Here is an 18,012-nt window from a genome sequence, read left to right as displayed (position 1 = left end):
GAGAATTCAGAAAGCAAAGTGCAGAAAATAATTGGGGATCCCCCCTATTTGTTGACAAAGCTGGGCCAAGGCCAGCCCTCACGGCCCAATTCAAAATGCATCCTACCCATTCAAAAGACACTCAAGTGTGATCCAATGACAACCCAAGAACCCAGACAAAACACATCACGAATTGAACTGGGAAACCACACTCAAGTACTTTGCATTGCAAAATGGTACGATAGCCAAGAAACATTAATGATGGCCAACCACATGTTGTGCAACTCAGAAGGTTAATGACACCCTACTGGTGCACCTAGAGTCCTATCAACACGCTCGCTTACCGAACATACTACTAGACTCGGGACAACTGTTCCATCTTGGTTATCTGAGCATTCTAACTATTCGAGGTAGTCGCATACCAAACCAAGAAAAGGCCGAATACGACCGGTAAAGGAGCTTGTTCAGAAGCTAGCCCCTTTCATGACCAGATATCTCAAGTCAGTTCCAGGACCACTCCTCGTTTGACACGCTGCCGATAACGCACTGTCACGCCACCTTACAAGACCACCTACTTCTTGCCAACATGACAAAGACAGACTCCAATGCGGCTACCATACCTGCCACAAGCTACAAGTCAATTATGTATAGAGTACGACCCTGCCAAAGCCACCTGACATAGGAAAAGTAGCCCCCAACATGTCAAAATAGTCAGCCATGCCAACAATGTTGTTCAGAGCCACCTCATCCACCCAACCACTATAAATAGAGGCATCCCCCATCAGGAAGTAACACATATTGATTATCATTATAACTCACACTTGCTATCTCTATTTCTCTCTCTCATTTATTGCTCTCGAGCTATGAATCACGGATACAGATACAGATATGTGTGTCGGATATGATACATATTCGATACGTCGACACACACTTTTTCTAAAATATAAGATACGATACGTTCAATGATACATGTATAAAATAATAATAAAAACACATACAATTATAAGTGTAAATCAAAATATCCAAAAATATCCAAAAATATCCAAAGTAAAAATATAACGGAGATTAAAAATAACTGTCCTCCAAAATTCCATGTACCAAAACTAAAAAATATAGTAGAATAAGTTACAAAATTGCTTATTGTCTAGCTCTAGAAACAAAATAGTATCAATTTTATCTCCTTCTTGACGGTGATGTTGTGGATTGGAGAGTCGGTATAGTGAATCGACTATCGGAGGGTCAATGTGGTGTGACTGTATGTTGGTATGAGTCTTTATGGCCTTTAAATAAGTTGGTGTTTATTAAAACGAATCTATCTTATCCTATTTTATTTAAAACGAATCTATATTATCCTATATTTTATTGAAAACAAATATGATACATGCCTTGATATTTATTTATTTTATTTTTTAAAGTTTTGGATACTCTACGGATATGTATCCTTCGCGAATCTGAGCGTATCCTTTGCGAATCCGAGCGTATCCTTCAAGAATCCAAGCGTATCCGTGTCGGATACGTGTTGGACACTGACACACGAGGACGTTCGACGAATCCGTGCTTCAGAGCTCCTAAGCATTACCTCTATAGTCTTACTGACTTGATCGTCGGAGAACCTTTTCACGTACCTCCACGGGCGAGTCAAAGTGAACTCATTCATGATTTCTGAAAATCTCCAGCCCAACTACCAAAGAAGCATTACTCGAACCTCCAGTCTGACTAAACTTGTTCACTAATAGAACACTAGTGAAGTTGATAGGGAATCTTAATGTTCCTCCTGGGCATGTTTATGTATTTTGAATCGATCTATAGTCTATATCCTCATATTTACTTTACAAACTTTATGTTAAAATTCATTTTTGGTCCGTAGGTGACTTTTCGTGCTAAAATCAGCAGAGGTAATCACAGTACCAACCGCGGGACGTATCCCGATGACTTAGTAGTGGTAACTGCACTTTACATTTTAGAACCGGATCCCTTTTGCAGGAAAGGGATCCTCTCCAGTACTGGAGAGTCTAGTGCTGAATAGGATGATGACATGTGACAAAAAAATCTTTTCAACGGTCATGATTTTATATTATTTTTGAATAAAAAATAAATAAACAAAGTTTAAAAAAATCTCAGCCACATGTTCAATTAATGGTCTCTTCATTACTGGAGTGGAGTTAAACTATCTTTTGCATGTGCATCTGTGTGCAGATACATTCATATGGGGGTAACCATAACCTTGAAGTTGTTCAGAACAGTCTTTTATGTTATAACCTCACAACTCAATTCATGTCACAAAAGTGTTGTGATTACAATTATAGTATATTACTGATAAATACTTAATTCTCATACCTTCTTTAATGTTCAATTAAATGAAAGGTCATATTGAAGTGACTTTACTGGTAGTAAGCATCCACTTACGACCATTCACGTTATTAAAAATAGTAACAATTAGCAACTTCCACTCAACTGAGTGACTTGCGGGTTTGAAGCTTAGCCTTACAACCTTCCTTGGTTCGAAGCTAGCAACAAAGAGAAGGCTTTTACTTTCATCTTGCTTGATTTGTGATATTTTATATTGACGTGAATGTCAAATTTCATTTGACCCATTTTTAACATTTATAAAAAAGTATTTTGAAAATATAATATTTTAATATAATAAAAAATAGTGAAAATGACAATCTGGTTATTTCATGATTTTATAGAGTTAAATAATTATTTTCACTCATCTATGGATACAGTAATTTTTTGGATTTTATAGAGTCATTATTGAATTTTTGGCCAAATAAAATGCTCTGGTCAATTTTATGGTTTTATAAAGTCAAATAATTATTTTACTTATTTATAGATATTACAGTAATTTTTTGACTTTATAAAATTATTAAAATATTTTTTATAGCGAAAAGAATGTGTTTTTCTAGATATATAGGAACTAATTTTGTCCCCAATAGAATATCTGAAACATGATCACTAACCATAATACAACATGTATATGAGCTCAACATGTATATGAGCTCATATGATACTCAATCTATTACATTAAGAGATGATGATGAACAAGCTATATTTTGTAAGATAGTCAACACTTTAGTTTCCTCTCTCAAGATATGATGTAAAGTAGCCTCTCACTCCCTATTCATTAGGTCTCAGTGCCTAACACAATTGTTATATAGAGATGATGTTGTAGTAGATGACTATAAACATGAGATATAACATCCAAGGAGTCAATATAGCACTTAACCTTCATGTAGCCTAAATCCCAAGTCAAATTGAGACCATACCACAATGTTAAGATTTCACTACACGAGAATAGAAAAACAACAACGCTTAAAATTGTCATTTAAAAGCGTTTTTGGGGCACTTTATATGTGAGTGCAGTAGTACATAAAGTTATATTCAACATCGTTTTTTGAAGCCCTGTAGAAAGTAGACATTTCACAGCGCTCACTGAAGCAAACACGGTTAAATGTCTACTTTCTAAATAAACCAATATCTCTCTCAGACATTCTATCAAACAATGACAAGCATGTTCAACTCTACCACATTTATAATAGATTTGTTAAATCACCAACTACTCCAGCTACATTCATCAATAACAGATTCCAATATTATAAAATAACATATTAGTAATGAGATCTTACGCAAATTGTTCATTATTTCTCCTCCAATGTGAAAGTTCTTACAAAGTTCATGTGTTCCTCAATGATCAATGCAAGCTGCAAATACAAATAAAAATATTATCTCTAAACAAATTGCAAAAGTTATGGGAAAAAATACAAAATTAGCAGCAATTGAGAAAAAAACATTTACCATTATACTTAAACCTTGTGTTAAACCAGTGAACCATAGCAAAAAACCTATAACACTATAGTTGCATAACTTCACAACAAATAAAAACTTTTTATTTATGGTGTAAATGCAAACATCAAGACTGAACCAAAAAGAAATAAACGAGTTAAAATAAGATAACGATTTAACTTATGCGTGAAGAGAAAAACCAAAAATCGATAACTTGTTTGAAGAGATAAATTAAAAACAAAAAAGAAAAAAAAATGTAACTCATGGAGAAGAAGAAAGTAAGAGAAATACTAAACTGATTGATATGTGTATTATTGTATGTGAGGTTTTTTTTTTGAATTTGAAAAGATTCTCGCTCACCACTAAAACAAGCGTTTAACAGCGCTTATTGAAGAAATGCTGATAAATATATGAATGCATGATCTTTAACAATGCTTGCTTAAATAAGCAATGTTAAAGATAACACATTTAACAATGCTTATTGGAGAAGTGATGTTAAATATATGAAGTATGATCTTTAACAATACTTCTTCAATAAGTATCGTTAAAGATAACACCTTTAACAACAATTGCTTAAATAAGCTTTGTTAAAGATAACACTTTTAACCGCGCTTATTGAAGAAATGCTGTTAAATATATGAAGTATGATCTTTAACGCCGCTTTCTTCAATAAGCATTGTTAAAGATAACACATTTAACAACGTTTTCTTCAATGAGCGCTGTTAATTATCTTCCGTCTTATATTTAACAGCGTTCAACACATAAGCGTTGTTGAATGGACATTGTTAAATACAAATTCTGGCGTAGTGGTTATGCACGAAGTTTGTTTGATTCTTCAACAAATCCCATGAAATCTCCAATCCAAATTCTTTCATTGTTATGCAAGAGTCCACCATAACCTACCTTAGCGGTTACTCAAAGAGCTGTCATCCACATTTAGAGTTATGAACCCACCACCATAACCTACCTTAGTTGTTACTCAAAGAGCTGTCATCCACATTTAGAGTTATGAACCCACCACAAGGTCTAATCCATTGCACCTGACATTAAGAATTTTAAATATGATCATGATTGAGGTACACCACTTCAATATCAGTGATGGTCCACCATATTGAATTTGTTAGGCACCAAATATCTTTCCTTTCACAATCCATGTAGAAAAGGTTTTTATTTCTCCACATCCGCTAAGAAAATTTTATACACTTCCTGAACATAGTATTAACCCATTCACTATTGTTTAGATTGTGATATAAGTCATTAGTATTGAAAACCATAACATTCTAGAGCGCTAGTGAATATGAGAAATCTAGAAGGCAATGGATTATGGTTTCATATATAAGTTTCATCTTAGGCATAATGAAGATACTTTGATACCACGAGATGACCTAAGCATATTTGTTAGTAGGATGGTGTTATGACCAACTTGCAATATTAAGAACTTGATGTTTTGAGGGGCTTCAATTTTCCAAATTCAATGTGAAACACCTTTTTGAGGTGCAAGATTATGATCATTTGAAAGCCACGAATATCCATATTTTGTAGCATATTTCTCATGTAAATTATTATCTCATATGTAGTGATCATGCTTATGAAGGTGTAGGTGGAGTTGTTTCTTGGTGATTAAGTTCTTGACTTCATGGGGAAACTCTGTTGTCAAGTTTTCAAATTTACAAGTGTTGTCCACAAATACGTCTTTGATCTGAAGTTCAATATCATGAATATTCACATAGTTAACCTATACTCCAATATGACGCAGTTCCATCCACAAGTCAAACTAGAAAGAAATGTTTCCTTCATGAACGATCAACTTATAGTCATCCATAGACATTCATAGTTAGAGAACCATATTTAATTTTACCTTTGCTATTATTCACTGATGGTTTATATTTCTACAATAACATGCAAATCCAAAATTATCTACATTGTACATAAGGTTCCACACTAGTTTTCCTAAGAGAGAAATGTTAGAAGTTTTTGTTAATCTGATACCCAAACCATCATTAAGTGCAAACCCTTTCCTCATCTAGTACCCCATATGAATTCTCGATTACATGCAGATATCTTTGAGCAAAGAGACTAAGGAATCCAAATTGTTTGCATGTAATAAGTCGAGATTGAAGATAGAGGACCTATTAGATAGAGTGAGCCAGCTAGGATTGTCGATGAGATGAAGTTTCCAAGATGTCAATCTTTGTTTTATTTTGTCAATAATAAAGCTAAAGTCCTCATTACAAACTCTCTGTTGCAACATTGCAACATGGGAAAACCAAGATAGTCTCCAATGTCGATAGTAAAATAGAGAATAGTGAATTTTGTCATCTTAGTATTCTAGATCCCTTATGAACACATATCTCAATATTTTGATATGTTTATGTTGAGGTCGAGTGCTTAACTAAACCTCGTATCTGTGATCATTTTGCTTTATAGAAAAGGAGTATGCCATCAGCAAAGAGAAGGTGAACACTTGAATCATAGTTTCAGTTACACTTTTGCATTCGAGTTTTACTCAGAAAGATTTTTTTGAACTTTCAAATCTAAGAAACTAATAGCATTTGTAATATCTAGTATAATTATCTTTCAAAAAAGGATTCATACTGAAACGATATTACGTTTAGTGATCCCTTGCCAAAGTTTGTCATCTTCTTTCTTATGACAGATAAGAATCACTATAGGGTTTGGTTAGAGTACTTATATGACAAGAAAGTGGTGTACTTTCTTGTTGGGGAATTTGAGTAATGAACTTGAGAGAATCTTGGTGTGAGGTTTGTACTTGGTAATCAAGAGAACTGGAAAATCTCGTTCAAGGGGATTGAATGTAGCCTTCGATTGGTGAATGTGAGGCATGATATATCATGGTGTGATTTTCTCTATCCTTTACTATTTTTATTTTGAAGCATTTGTTCTTTACATTCATCTTTTGTTGCACTTTTGATTTTAACTTGTAGAAAAAGAGAAAATAGTATGAAATACTAATTCACTGCCTTTTAGTTTGTCATCTTGCACTTAGAAGATACATTTTTAAAATCTTTAAACTCAATCATTAAAAAACGTACGGTTGTGGTAGTATAAAAATATAATTCCCTCCATGTCCATGTGGTCATGGCCTTGGTTCTCTAATGGTGTCTCAACCACCACATACTCTCCATCAGGAGGGGCCATGGTAGAGCTTTTGTGTTCTTATGAGTCTTCATTCTTAATTGCATTAGTAGAAATATTTGGTTGCCCATGGGAGTGATAATTCCCTTTTAATTCGGTTTCAATGAAGTGGAAATAGGTAGAAGAGAGTAATTTATTTTCTTGTAAATGCATGCCAAAATTTTCGAAGTCATGGAATATTTTCTTACCCATATCAGTCGAAGTATCCATTGCTACATTTTTAATATCCTCCTTTGACTGCACCACACTTGTCTTGGGGTTGTTCAAATTATGTTGTGCTACTAAATGAGTAGTATTTAGTTCCTACGTTTTTTAGTTCTCCCGATCCAACTATCAGATCTCATTTGTTTGTGCATCCCCATTTTTGTCTTCATGCGGTCATTAATTGGAACCAAGATTCGGCTGTTCTAAAAAATTTATGTCCCCATGTCCCAAACCAATCACATGCTACCAAATGGTATATAAATGTTATTGTATATTTTTTTTTTATTGTCATGTAAGTGTCAACTTTCAATTGGTTGGGTACACAATGAGACATGGAAAATGGGACAGTTGATCCCCGACTCAATGTTGAATAACATTAACTCTGCGTGTGTGCCCGCTTTATTCTCTTGCCTGATGTTATTAATATGGTACCGGTTATTAAACCAATCAGTGTATTAGTATAGTAGTATAATAGTTCAACCGATGATTAATTAATTAAACTTTATACCGATGAAGTTAGATATACATATATAATATATTAACATTAATGTTAAAAACAATAAAAAACCAATATTATTTTTTATTTTCATTAAAAAATAATATTAAATAAAAATTAGTCGATATGACTAGTACGGTTAAATTAAAACCGATCAGTATGATCGGTTTCGACTAGTATGATTGTATCACCAGTATAATTATTGTACTGTACCGATATTGAGACCAGTTTATCAGTTGAATCAGTCAACACGAACTAGTTTTTACAACACTGTTCTTGCCCTTTGTTCAATAAATTAAAGAGTAATTATCCATTTTAGTCCCTCATGTTTTTCGACCTTACAAGTTTGGTCCCTTAAAAATTGAAAAACCCAAAATTATCCACAAAATTGGCAAATGTGGGTCAAATTAATTCTCTTTTGCATATTTTTAAAACACTTGGTAAGAAAGTAATTTGACCCCAAAAAAGACTAATTTAACCCACATTTGAAATTTTTGGGGAGCATTTTGTGTTTTTCAATTTTTGAAGGACCAAATAGTTAAGGTTGAAAACACGAGGGACTAAAATGGATAATTACTCTAAATTAAATGGATTACGACTCCCACTTTTAAGAGTATTAATGGTGTTATTTTGAACCTTTTTTAACTTCTTTTCTTCGAGTGACATTGAACCAATCACTATAATTGCTCAATGAATTGAGTCTCACATATTGGTTGGTTTCCTCTCCACCATTATGAGTAACATTCATTTCACCTGAAAGAATTGTTATAACTGTTGCATCTCTTACTCCATCGATTGTTGCACCTCTTACTCCATTGGCCACCTCGTTGGTCGTACATGGTGTAATCAAAGTAGTATTTTTGCAATTTGACCTTAGAAACAACAAGTTATGTAAATGACATGCAGACCTTCATACATGACCTTGTAAGGGTGTCCTCCAAGAACTACATTTGCACCTAGTTTTGGTAGGTCAATATCTATACAAACCCTAACATATCTTCCCTGATCTACTCACAAGGTTTTAGTGTATACTTTAACTGGTCGACCAACACATGATTCAACTTCAAGGATAAAGCTTTCATTAAGGTAGACCATGTCCAATCCTGGTAAACGAATCCATACTAAGGTGTAGTCAACTTTTATTGCAGGAGCAACAAATTTATGTGGTCGAACATGCTACTGGCATATAATGATCAAATATCATCCAAGAGCCCCCTTCAATCACTTTCCCTCAGTCTGCAGCAAGATCAAATTTCATTAAATAAAAATCATGACCCACATCCACCATGTTAAAGCCCTATTGGAGTTTCCAAATCGTTGTGAGTCTTTCTTTGAAAATATTGTATCTATGTGATTTCCCCACCATTTTCTTTACTAGTGCATCCTTCCATGGGGAGTAGAGCTCGTGAAAGTGATGAGTGTGAAATTATGTTGTTTTTGCATTGCATTTAACTTGCATTTTAGGACATAATTAAGACTTTAAAATTGTTCTTTACTTTTATTTCTCTTTGTTCGGATTGAGCGGATGTTTTTGACTATGTTGTGCAGGTTGGATGGATTGAAGCCAAAAAGAGTAGAGATTGGGTACAAAAAGATATGATTCAGTATTGAGGCTATGTGAAGACCAATTGAAGGGTCAAAAGAAGTCACTTTGAAGCTTGAATTGAAGAGAAACAACTTGAAGAAAAGGCGTCATGATCTATGGTCAGGTCGTATCCCACACCTATGGTTATGGATGACAGATTGTATTCCCATTTTTTTAGATTTGTTTTGTTGGGCTTAGCCCAATCTTTTGAAATTAGAATAAATGAGGGTTCTCCCTCAAGGATTGAAGACTCTTTACATTACAATTCTCTAATTTAGAATTTGGTATTCTCTTCTTCATCATGAGTGACTAATTCCTTCTGTTTCAAGGATTGGGGCTTTGCTCTTTTACATTCAGTAAACACTTATTTTTACATATATTTCATTGAGTGTTGTGATTTGAATAACTAAACTGAGTTTTATTCATGTGAGTTGTCTGACCAACAAATTACACCTCTTAGATACATTAGGATTCTCGAGGGTCTCTGGAATTCACCTTTGCTTGCTACAAAGCGATTGGATAGAAAGATCTAAGTAAATGATGATAACCATACCATGAGAGTAAGTGCAACTTCATTTGCGAGGAAGACACATATCAAAGAGCAATTCACCCTTACAACTTAAAGTTCATGACAATAAGCAAAATAAGGATTTGCGAGTGTAAAGGCGATAACCTTATCTTGGGAACTCTTCCTAATTAGATTTTACTCCTGTTTTGTTATTTTCATAATCATTCTTGTCAAATGTTCAATTGTTCTAAATTCAATTTTAATCTCAATTCGAGTTAGGTATAAATTAATTGAAATAATTAAAGGAATATTCTAGCCCTCGTGGGATTGATATTTTTTTTTACTTGACGACATAATCGTGCACTTGCAATTTTCTCTATCAAGTCTTTAGTGCCATCAATTAATCCATTACTTTACTCTAGTGTATTATGCATTTTCCTTTTTCTTGGTACCTCTACAGGTTGCCAGTTTGGTTTATGCAAAGTTCGAAGTACTACTCAGAGTCATTAATGACTTTTTGTAGAAGAAAGAGAAGCAACAAAGAGGAAGAGAAAGAGAAAGACGTACAAATACACAAACAATGGCTGGACAAGCTGAAAAACCACTTCGCGACTATGCAAACCCTAATGCTCGTAGTTCACATCCTGGAATAATCCGCTCAGATATTGAGGCATAGAAATTAACTTTACCATTTACTATGATCCAAATAGTGATGCAAAACCAATTTGGAGGAGAAGCTCATGATCTCAATGCTCATATTGATCAATTCTTGGAATTTTGTTGGACTATAGGGATCCATGGGGCTTCTGAAGATGCCATCTCTGCATGTTTCCATATTCCCTTAGAGACAGAGCTAAGACGTGGCTAAGAAATCAAAATGCTGAAATTCAAGCACCATGGTGAAATTTGGAGAAGGCTTTTCTCAACAAATACTTCCCCTTTCCAAAACTGTGCACTATAGGCACCTCATCCATAACTTCAGTCAAAAGGATGGGGAGTCCATTGCTGAGGCCTGGGAAAGATTAAATAAGTTGACTGAAGCTTGCCTTAATCATGGTATTCCACCTTAGATGTTGGTTCAGAACTTTTACACTGGGTCAAACTTTCCATCACAACAATTGTTGGACTCTTCTACAGGTGGTGCTTTCATGTGAAAATGAATTGATGATGCTTCAAAGATAATAGAGATATCATCACTAATGAGCGAATGATAGGATACATCATCCATATGAAAGTGTGCATGTCAAGAGGAACACTTTGGAAAGCTCTCTTTATATGTCATGGTTTTGATGAGGACAACTTGTGCTTATAAGAGCTTGAAGATCACCAACAAATCAACGTGCTTAAGTCTTTAATTGGTACTAGGCTTAGACTAGAATCTAGTTTAAGTTGAGTCAAGGCTTAGGGCACCTAATACATGTCTCATATGCATAAACCTTTTAAATCATTTCATCTTTGAGATATGTCATTCATAATATGTTCATGCATTACATAAATACATGTATATGTGCATTCTAGGCATAAACTAAGTGTTAAACATGTATGAACTAAGTGCATAACGTATTTGAGGTTTTGTATTTAAAAATGCTGTTAATCGATTAACTAATACTTTTATCGATTAATTTTCTTGTCATTTGCTAAGTGTTGTAATTGGATAATGTGTTTGTAAATTACATTGATTCGATTATAGTGAAGGAAATCTCCCAAGTCAGCCGGGAGGCCTGGATGTAGTTTGCAGTGGACAGCAAACGAACCAGGATAAAAATTCGATTTGCAGGATTTGTTTCTCTCTCTCTCTTTACTGTTTTTCAATCGATTTAATTTGTATATTTGATTCAACTAATACATTCTGTTCTTTTGTTGTATTGCAAGCTATTCTGATATACAAATTTGTAAGCTCTGTATTCGTTCTGTTATCGGTTATTTGTTTCGCATTTAATCGTTTCTGTAATTGCTTACTGGTTCTGTTTAATCGATTAATATTCCTGTGTTAATCGATTATACTGTTTCTATTAATCGATTAAAATAGTTTCTGTTTAAAACTGTTTTTTGTGTTAATCGATTAAGACTGTGCTTATAATCGATTATCCTTTTCTCCTTAATCGATTAAATAGGGTTGATTCAGCATTAAGTGTTGATTTGCGAAAAGCGGTAATTCTAACCGCGACACCTATTCAACCCCCCCCCCCTTCTAGGTGTATTGTAACCACTGATACCTAACAAGTGGTATCAGAGCTAGTACGAAGTGCTAGCTCAACCGCGTATTCGTGATCCTAAAGGGAAAAGGAATGGGTTCTTCAAATCCATTTGGTGGTGATGGGTCATCCATTAATCGACCACCAATATTCAGTGGTGAAGGGTATGCCTACTGGAAAGTGCGCATGCAAATTTTTATTGAGGCCATAGACTCGGATATTTGGGAATCCGTAGTCAACGGCCCTTACGTTCCACAACATCTTGTGGACGATCAACCTAAAGATAAACCGAAAAGTTTATGGACCGATGATGAGCGCAAAAAGGTCCAGCATAACCTGCGCGCCAAAAACATCATCACATCGGCCCTATCATATGATGAATTCTTTAGGGTCTCGCAGTGCCATAATGCGAAAGAAATGTGGGACACTTTACAAGTGACTCACGAAGGCACTAGCGAAGTCAAGCGCGCAAGACTGAACGCGCTGACCCACGAATATGAGTTGTTTCGCATGTTACCAAGCGAATCAATATGTGATATGCAAAAGCGATTCACTCATATTGTCAACCATTTAGTTGCTCTCGATAAATCATTTGCTAGAGGTGAACTAACTAATAAAGTTTTGCGTTGTCTTGACAGGAGATGGCAACCAAAGGTGACTGCAATTGTTGAGTCTAAAGATTTAGATTCTATGCCTTTAGCTACTTTATTTGGAAAACTTCAAGAGCATGAAATGGAGTTGGGTCGCTTGACCATGAATGAAGAATCAGACCGGAAGAAGAAGAGCATCACATTGAAGGCCACGACCTCCAAAGACAAAGAAGAGAAAATTGATGATGAATCTGATTCCGATCTAGATGATGAAACTATGGGTCTCCTAGTCCGAAAATTTAGCAAATTCATTAAAAGAAAAGGAGGACTCAAAAAGTTTCAAAAGAAGGAAGCGAAAGAGTCAACCAGTAAAGGCAAGAATAACAAGGATCGCTTCACTTGCCATGAGTGTGGAAAAGTAGGGCACATGAGGTTTCAGTGTCCAACCTACCTAAAGAAGGTTGATTCAGAAAAGAGCACTCCCAGGGACTTCAAATCCAAGAAAGCTTACATCGTTTGGGATGTACCTGAGGAGGAGTCGACATCAAGCACCTCAAGTGAGGAGGAGTCAGCAAAGCTGTGTCTGATGGCCAGATCTGACATCGATACAAATTCAGACTCATGCAAGGGCAATGATGAGGTATATTCTGACACCTCATCCACTTCGGATGATTCACCTCCTTATGATGTATTGTATGATGCTTATGTCGAGTTGCATGATGAATTAAAGAAATTGGCTAGAATTAACATTGATAGGAAAAGGATAATCCTGATAAACGAACAAAAAATAAGCCAATTACAAAAAGAATTAGATGAATTAAAACTGGAAAATGAAACTTTAGATCTCATCTATTCTTGTAGTTCATGTAACTGCTCTGCTAGTAACTTATGTCAAAAACCTGTCTGTGAGACTTGCGAGACTTTGCAAGAGGACAATTTTAAACTAAATGAAAAACTCACACGTCTCACAAACAGTAAACTGCAATTAGATAACCTGCTTAATCAAACTAGAAATGTTGGTGATCGAACTGGTCTAGGTTATACTCGCACTGCTAAAAAGAAGCGACCATATAGAAAACCGGTAGCTCAAGCTAAAAACAAATATCATAAGCATTCTCCTACTTGTTTTTATTGTAACACATATGGTCATACTTATCATTCATGCTATATCAAAAAGTATGGTATACCTAGCGGAGTTTATGTATGGAAAAAGAAGGGAGATGATTCCCTAATCACTAACAGAAAAGGACCCAACATAAATTGGGTACCTGAGAAAAGTAAGTAATCTATTTTGCAGGTATGTCTCCGAACACATGGACAAAAATGGTACTTAGATAGTGGGTGTTCGAGGCATATGACAGGTGATAGATCAAATTTCCTGGATCTCTCACTTAAAGGAAAAGGATACGTCACTTATGGAGACAACAACAAGGGAAAGATACTCGGCACAGGAACAGTTGGTAACTCATCCCAAACTCTGATTGATAATGTCCTTTATGTTGAAGGACTAGAACATAACTTGTTGAGTATAAGCCAACTCTGCGATAAAGGTAATCGTGTATCCTTCGATTCTGATTGTTGTGTCATTCGTGATATTTTATCTAATAACGTTAAATTTGTTGGTCACCGTATAAATAATATTTACATGGTTAATTTGGACGATGTCACTACATTATTTTCAAAATGCTTTATTTCTAAAGAAGATGACATCTGGCTATGGCATAGACGTGTTGCACATATCCATATAAAGCATCTAGATAAATTATCATCAAACGAACTAGTTGAGGGGCTACCAAAATTGAATTTTAAAACTAAAGAAATTTGTGACACTTGTCAAAAGTGTAAACAAACCAAAAACTCTTTTAAAAATAAAAATGTGATATCCACTTCAAGACCTTTGGAGCTACTCCATATGGACTTGTTTGGACCATCACAAATCATGAGTTTTGGTGGTAGTTACTACGCTCTAGTTATTGTTGATGATTTCTCTAGATTTACATGGACATTGTTTTTATCATCAAAAAGCGACGCGTTCAAAAATTTTAAAAATCTTGCCAAGCAAATCCAAAACCAACTTAACCTAAAAATAATATATATACGAAGTGATCACGGGGGAGAATTTGAGAACTTTCAGTTCGACAAATTCTGTGATAAGCATGGCATTTTGCATCAGTTCTCTGCTCCTCGCACTCCACAACAAAATGGAGTTGTAGAGAGGAAAAATCGTGTTTTAGAAGAATTAGCGAGAACCATGCTTAACGAAAGTAATACCCCCAAGTACTTCTGGGCTGATGCAGTTCATACTGCATGCTATGTTATAAATCGAGTACTCTTAAGGCCAAACTTGAACAAAACTCCTTATGAACTTTTAAAAGGCCGCAAACCAAATATATCCCATCTTCACGCTTTCGGTTGCAAATGTTTTATATTAAATAATGGAAAGCGGGCCTTAGGGAAATTCGACTCTAAAGCCGATGAGGGAATATTTTTGGGATACTCGATTCATAGCAAAGCGTTCAGAGTCTTTAACAAATATTTAATGCAAGTTGAAGAGTCTATCCATGTACAGTTTGACGAATCTTCTCCAAAAGAGAAGAGAAAGGTCGTTTCTGATGATGTTGCAGGTGCTTTGGAAGAAGCATACTCCAAGGACATGGATAATGAAAAAGGAGCCAATGATGAAGGTCAAATCGAACCTCAAGAGCACTCAGACATGCCTACCGTGTGGAAAACAAAGAAAGCTCACCCAATTGATAAAGTTATAGGTGACATATCTACGGGAGTGGTAACCCGTAGTTCCTTACGAAATTTCTGTAATTTTGTAGCTTTTGTATCGCAAATTGAGCCTAAGACCGTTGATGAGGCCATTGAGGATGTACACTGGGGTATAGCTATGCAAGAAGAGCTAAACCAGTTTGAGCGCAATCATGTGTGGGACTTGGTCCCCAAACCTAATGATCATCCCGTAATTGGTACTCGATGGGTCTTCAGAAATAAACTTGATGAATCTGGCTTAATAATTCGAAATAAAGCACGTTTGGTGGCCAAAGGCTACAACCAGGAGGAGGGTATCGATTATGACGAAACCTACGCTCCTGTAGCCAGACTAGAGGCCATCAGAATGCTTCTTTCCTTTGCATCTTTAATGAATTTCAAACTTTTTCAAATGGATGTAAAAAGCGCCTTCCTGAATGGATACATTCAAGAAGAAGTTTATGTTGACCAACCGCCTGGTTTTGAAAATTTTAAATATCCGAACCATGTTTACAAACTTAAAAGGGCACTATATGGTCTCAAACAAGCTCCTAGAGCTTGGTATGACAGACTTAGTACCTTTCTTTTAGAAAAAGGGTTCGAGATAGGCTTGGTTGACACAACGCTTTTTATTAGAAATCATAAAATCATGTTCTGCTTGTACAAATCTATGTAGATGACATAATATTTGGATCTACTAATGATATCTTATGTAAAGAATTTTCTGAGATGATGCAGGGGGAGGACGAAATGTCTATGATGGGAGAACTCACATTCTTTCTAGGATTGCAGATAAAGCAGCTAGAAAGTGGGATATTCATCCATCAGGCGAAATACTGCAAAGAGCTACTCAAGAAATTTGAAATGGACAAATGTAAGGAAGCTTCCACACCTATGGCATCTGCTTGCTACTTAGACAAAGATGAGAAAGGAAAAGCAATCGAGGTAACGAAGTATCGTGGTATGATTGGGTCTTTACTTTACTTAACTGCAAGTAGACCTGATATCATGTTCAGTGTATGCATGTGTGCGAGATATCAATCATCACCTAGAGAATCACACTATATAACTGTTAAAAGAATCATGAGATATCTAAAAGGAACTATTAACATGGGATTATGGTATCCTCGGGATGCCTCACTATCCTTGGTGGGTTATTCCGATTCCGATTTCGCCGGATGTAAATTGGATCGGAAAAGCACTAGTGGTACTTGCCACCTATTGGGCAGTTCATTAGTAGCATGGCACAGCAAGAAGCAAGCCTGTGTTGCTTTGTCCACCGCCGAAGCGGAATACATTGCCGCTGGTGTGTGTTGCGCTCAAATCCTTTGGATGAAGCAGCAACTTAAGGACTTTGGTCTTAAACTCGAAAAGATCCCAATAAAATGCGATAATACAAGTGCCATTAACCTATCCAAGAATCCCGTTTTGCATTCTAGAACAAAGCATATAGAAATTAGACATCATTTTTTGCGTGATCATGTACAAAAAGGTGACTGCGTTCTTGAATTTGTGGAAACATCTAAATAGTTAGCAGATATTTTCACCAAGCCCCTTCCCAGGGATACTTTCTATGTTCTAAGGAGAGAACTAGGAATTCTTGATGAACAATATCTTGTTTAAAAATTGTTTAGTTGTTTGCATTAATTGTCTTGCCTCTATATGCCTATGTGTTTCATGTTTAAATGATATATGTTGAAAATGCAAAATTATATCTCTTGATTAACTCTTTCTGTGATTATAAATGTCTCGATTGATCCATTGCAATGCATGCATGTGTCCTAAAAAGTCGAAACCGTTCTGCTGCCTAAAAACCAATTTTTACAGTGTTTATTCGATTAAACACTTGGGGTTAATCGATTACCTGGGCATTAGTTTTTGGAAATTCAAATTTTCACTGATTTAATCGATTAAACCGCCCGTTAATCGATTACCTGGGCATCATTTTTCTGAAAATTCAAATTTTACACTGTTTTAATCGATTAAACCGCTCGTTAATCGATTAAAACTAGTATGTTAAAGGCAGACAGTGTCTCGGTTCTGCACTTTTTTCGACATTCTCTCAACCTCTTTTGTGTTTTAAGTCTCTGAATCACTAACCCAACCAATCCAAGTGCAATAAGGTAGAATAAACCTCATCCTAACCCTCTCAAACCATCCGAAATCGCACTTTATCATCCTTAATCCACCCAAATTCCAAATCTTCCACCAATTCAACCCTAGGTTAAGTTTTCCTAAAACCCTCTCTACTCAGTCAACACCATTTCGGGTTCAACACATACAATGGAGCAAGGTCATCCAAAACGGGTCAAGACTACAGCTACTCGTGTACGAAGAAGGGAATCTGGTTCACCTTCCACTCGGGACCGCGNCGCGGTGACCCCTACTATTCACTCATCTTGCAAGAAACCCATTTGGCGAAATTCCAAGGTCGCAAACCCACGTACGTAAGGTATGTTGATTTAACCTGGTTGGCGGAACAAAACTTTAGTTTGCCGCATGATATGGAGGCTCAGGGAACCGTTCAGTTTTTGGAATTAAAGGGACAAGTCTACCCTGCTCTAGTTAGGGAATTTTATGCTAATTTTAGATATAAGGATGGAAAGTATTGGTCTATGATTTCTGGTAGTCTGTTTGAGCTGAATGATGATTCTTTTTCTGAATGTTGGCGGGTTATCATCTTCTGGTTATGGTATAGGGGATTGTTCTTAGGTCAAGGACAACTTTGATCCTGTTGAGGTCTATAAGTCATTTCTTCGAGG

Source organism: Lupinus angustifolius, unplaced genomic scaffold, assembly GCF_001865875.1.
Source record: "Lupinus angustifolius cultivar Tanjil unplaced genomic scaffold, LupAngTanjil_v1.0 Scaffold_465, whole genome shotgun sequence".
NCBI classification, from domain to species: Eukaryota; Viridiplantae; Streptophyta; class Magnoliopsida; order Fabales; family Fabaceae; genus Lupinus; species Lupinus angustifolius.
This window is presented reverse-complemented; position numbering follows the sequence as displayed.